We start from the raw sequence: 4,681 nt of genomic DNA, 5'->3' as shown, positions 1-4,681 counted from the left end.
TGAATTTAAACAATCCCTGAGGGCAATTTTTATAAAACTAATAAAGTAACAACACACAAATAAAGGCATAGTGAGTACATAGCTCTGTGAAATGCAAAGAACAACAACAACAACATAATCTATAGGTGACCAAAACTAAAACAAACACGAGAAGGGGACAGAGAAACTCAAGGACTGGAAATGAAACATGTAGAATCCAATGAAAGCAAATGTTGACTCATTGCAAAAAACATAATGAATGTCGCTGAACAAACTCTATAAACCAAAAATAAAATCGCTGCTATCAAGTCGATGCTGACTCATAGCGACCCTAGGGGTCAGGGTAGAATTGCCCTCTGAGTTTCTAAGACTGTAACTCTTTACAGCAGGAGAAAGCCTGGCCTATTGACTGTGTGGATTGCAGCTGAACACGTACCCACTATTCAAAAAAAAAGTGGGGGCGTAATTTATTGAGCAAACTGTCAAGAAAGGCAGAAAAAAGCATTATTAAATTAACAATAACAAAGAAACAATTACGAAGAAGCAAAGTAAAAGACTGATGTTTTCTAGGGTTCCGAGTTTTATTCCACATTTTTATCCCACTTTCTCCAGAATCTTCTATAATGATCAGTTTTGTAGTGGTAGTGGCAGTTGTGCACCACCTAATTGTTCTCGTCTTAGGGCTAAGACTGATAATCAATGGGTACACTAGTCCCTTGGATTAATTGTTCCCATCTCTTTGATTTTCAGCAGTTTTATTTCCTTTGGAAACAGTGAGACCAATAGCTGCAGCTTAGAGGATTCCTCATGAACTTTTAAGACCCCAGTGACTACCCACCAAAGCAGGATACAGACCACTGTCTTTGTCGGCTGTTATACCAATGGACCTTGGTGTCCTTGGAGACTTTGGTCCTGAGCCTCCAGCACAGTAACTTATCCCTTCAAGGTGTTTGCTTAAGTCTAATTCGTTTTCATGACTTTGCCCTTGTTATGCTCCACCACATTTACCCACGTTTGCAGAAAAAGTAAATACCCATATAAAATATATAGCAAAACCTATCCATGTACTTGTGAGTTTATTTTCTCCCTCCCCACACCTCTTCAGCTTGTTTATGTACCCATAGGTCACCATTACTGGATTGTGTATATAACTGTATTTACCTGTTGTCTAACTGTAACACTACTCTTTAGTATCTTTCCTTGCCTCCATCATCTTTTTGTCCAACTTCCCTCGACACACATTGCCTTCCCCAAGTAAAATCTACTTGACTTCCTCTCTATTTGGAAGTTCTGTAACTATACTATTCCCTCTTCTTACAGTGTTGTAGTTGTCTTTGCTACAAATTATTATCTCTGGTTCATTTTTAGTTTTGTAGGTTTGTTTTACCTTGGATACTTCTATATCCAAGTAGGCCCTGGGTGTTGTGATGTGTGTGAATGTCAGGTTGTTGTCAGTTACCTATCTGAAAAACTTACTTCAGTATTTCTTGTAAAGTTGGTCTGATTTATACAAATTCCTTCCGTTTCTATTTATCTGGAAATGTCATAACTTTGCCATCATACTTGTGGGACAATTTTTCTGGGCATATATTTCTTGAAATTTTTTTTCTTTCAGAGTTCTTAATATGTATCAGTTCCGTTGCCGTTTTGCCTCCAAGCTTTCAGCTGAGAAATCAGATGTCAGTCTTATTAGCTCCCATTCTTAGGTAACGTTTTGTTTATCCCAAACTATCATCAGGATGAATTCCTTATCTTTAGTTCTGGAATTTTGAACACAACACATCATGATGATTTATTTCGGTGTCTATCCTTCCTGGGCTTCACACAGCTTCTTGAAGAGAAGATTAAGTAGTCTTTTCTTTCATGACATTAGGGAAGTTTTCTATCAAGGACTTTCTGACCATCTTCTTGGTGTTGTTTTTAGTCTTCTTGTTCCTCTTGATGGCATCTCCCATCATTCTCAAATTTTTGTGAGATATTTTTCCCCTCTTTTGTCCAGTTGTCCCTCTACCAGATTACTAATGCAAGATTTGCTTCAAGCTATTGAATTCATCCTTCCCGTGACTCAGTTCTACTCTTGATTTTTAACTGTAGCACCTTTTACTGAAAGAATTGTATTTAGCTTCTGCATTTCTATTTGCTGGCCTTTGGTCTATTTTTTCTAGCAACATGGCAACCTTCTCCTCAAATATGGAATATATCTAATTAACAATCTTCGGAATTCCTTATCACATAGTTCCTCATCAGGTATAGTCTTGTCAAGTAGTTTTTCAGTAATCCTTTCTAGTGCTATATTTTGGCCACTTATTTGAGCCACCTTGTCTTGTTCCACATGATCTGAATTGGTACTGAAATTTGGAGGCATTGTTGAATTTGAATTTAATTGAAGATTGTTGTTATGTTGGTTTTCTTAGGTACTTAGCACTTGTCTCTTCCGGGTGTGATAGAGAATGGGAGTGTGTGTGTGTGTGTACAATTCCTGTTTGTGCAGCACAATTGAGGGTAGGTCTGGCTGATGCTGGCTGTGGAGTGTCAATAATCAGGTGGCCCAGTTTGGGAGGCTACTGAAGGTATGGTGTTGCTGCCTCTCCTTTTTTGTCAGCCACCGCGTGTTTGGCCATGTCTTGGGCAAAAGCCGCTTGTAAACATTCAAGATGGTAGCACTTGGACAATTCACCCGTCTGCCTCTTCTCTCACTGCTTTTGTTCAGCTTCTTCTTCTAGTCTGTATTCAGCCCACTTCCCCTACCATCTGAAACTCAGGTCCTCAAAATTATTATCTGCCTCAGTTTCACCAGCTCTCTCTAGTCTTTGTTGTTAGCGGGTCTGGGCGTGTCTCTGCTAAATCTGCCAACTTGGCCAAGTCCACAGCTGCAGAACTCCTGTCTGCTCTGGGATCCTCCTCAAACCACTGGCATCTGCTTCTTGTCTCATGCAGCTCACATTGCCTCTCAGCAATGAGGGTTATTTTTAGATCTCACTTTGTAGAAAGATAAGGTGTACCTGATACAAGCCATGGCATTTTCAATTGCCTATATTATGCATGTGAGCTGGAGAATGAATAAGGAAGATCAAAGAATCTATATCTTTGAATTAGTGTTGATAAATAATTTTAAATGTATCATGGCCTGCCAGAGGAACAAAACTACCTTTGAAGAAGTACAGCATTAGAAGTGAGGACGACAACAAGACTTTGTACATATTATCAGAAGGGACCAGTCCTTGGAGGAGGACATGATGCTTGGTAGCATGAATTGACAGTGAGAAAGAGGAAGACCCTCAATGAGACAGATTGACAGTAGATTCAACAATGAGCTGAAACATAGCAACACTATGAGCATAACACAAGTTGGGGCAATGTTTCAACATGCACATAACAGCAAGGTAATTTAAATGCCTTTCCACACGTTTGGATATTTAAGGGCTTGTCAATTTACCAAGGAGGCTTGTGGAATAGTGGTTATGGGTTAGACATAACTACAAGGTCAGCAGTTTGAAACCACCAGTCACACTGCAGGAGAAAAATGCAGTTATCTATTCTGGTTAAGAGTTACAGTCTCAGGAATCGATTACAGGAATCTACATATAACCTCCTCCGTGGGGGATGGACAACAGGAGAGTGGGTGAGGGGAGACATCGGACAGTGTAAGATATGACAAAATAATAATTTCTAAATTATCAAGGGTTCGTGAGGGAGTGGGGAGCAGGAAGGGAGGGGGAAAATGAGGAGCTGATGCCAGGGGCTTATGTGGAGAGCAAATGTTAGAATGATGAGGGTAACGAATGTACAAATGTGCTTTATACAATTGATGTATGTATGGATTGTGACAAGAGTGGTATGAGCCCCCAATAAAATGATTTAAAAAAAAAGTTACAGTCTCAGAAACCCACAGGAGTGGTTCTACTCAGTCTTGTCAGTTGGAATCAACTGGATGGCAGTGCATTTTTTTTCTTTTTTCAATTTATGACAGTATAATTTCATACCACGCTTTATGTGGTCTCAAATATAATTCAGGTGATTTGAACTGAAAGGATGAGAGGAGGTGGATTTGGGGGAAAAAGGAGGAGGTTGCTTTGCACTTGCTGGACTTCAGGTGGATGTCCTCAGAATGAATTTATTGCCGTCCCAGCTTTGCGGCCTGGCACTGGGGATACCTGCTCTATGCTCAGGTTTGGCCCGAGTTTAATCTTCGAATCATGGGGCACAGAGTGCTTGGATTTTTGCTCTCACTTGCTGACCTCAGGCTGCCAGATGCTGGGGGCCACAGGCCTCCCACAGCGCAGGACCCCGCCGCTTCCGCTGTTGCCACACCCCTCCTTCGTCCGGCACTTGAGGCTTTTCCCTGACTGCGGCTCCCGGACCAGACGACCTCTCAGGGTTGCCCCTCCCCCCCGAAAGCCCCGCCTCAGGAGGCGAGTCCCCACTCCCGCAATACGGGACTCTGGTTGCCCCGCCTGGCCGGCTGCACCGGAGGCGAGGGGCGGGCCTCTACGCGATGACGTGGCGGGCGTACGCGGTGACGCTCCGCGTCCGGGTTACTCAGCGGAGCCTTGGCGGCCGGACTTCGCGGCCCGGTTGCAAAGCCGTCAGCTGCAGTCGGCGGTTAGCGGCCCGGCAGCCCTGGCACGGCGCTTGTGCCCGCAGCGGGCTCTCCTGTCTTCTCGTTCCCTCCGCTGCTCAGTGAGTTTGGCCGGTGCCTCCG

The 4,681-nt window shown here is 43.1% G+C and overlaps 1 protein-coding gene across 4 annotated transcripts in view; it reads left to right on the top strand.

Moving 5' to 3' along the window:
- The first annotated feature begins 4,556 nt into the window (after positions 1–4,556).
- The window catches only part of MAPK8 (mitogen-activated protein kinase 8), an 84,572-nt gene continuing 84,447 nt past the window's right edge, over positions 4,557–4,681 (top strand). For all 4 annotated transcript variants that reach the window (XM_004716761.2, XM_004716762.3, XM_045290248.1 and 1 more), the window contains exon 1: positions 4,557–4,659. The gene's annotated coding sequence lies outside the window, so the exon portion shown is untranslated. The remainder of the gene's footprint in view (positions 4,660–4,681) is intronic.

Source organism: Echinops telfairi, unplaced genomic scaffold (assembly GCF_000313985.2).
Source record: "Echinops telfairi isolate 266 unplaced genomic scaffold, ASM31398v2 ScPeMD7_35;HRSCAF=133_0, whole genome shotgun sequence".
Classification (NCBI taxonomy): Eukaryota; Metazoa; Chordata; class Mammalia; order Afrosoricida; family Tenrecidae; genus Echinops; species Echinops telfairi.
Note: the sequence above shows the minus strand (reverse complement) of the source record. Positions and strands in the feature narration are given on the sequence as shown.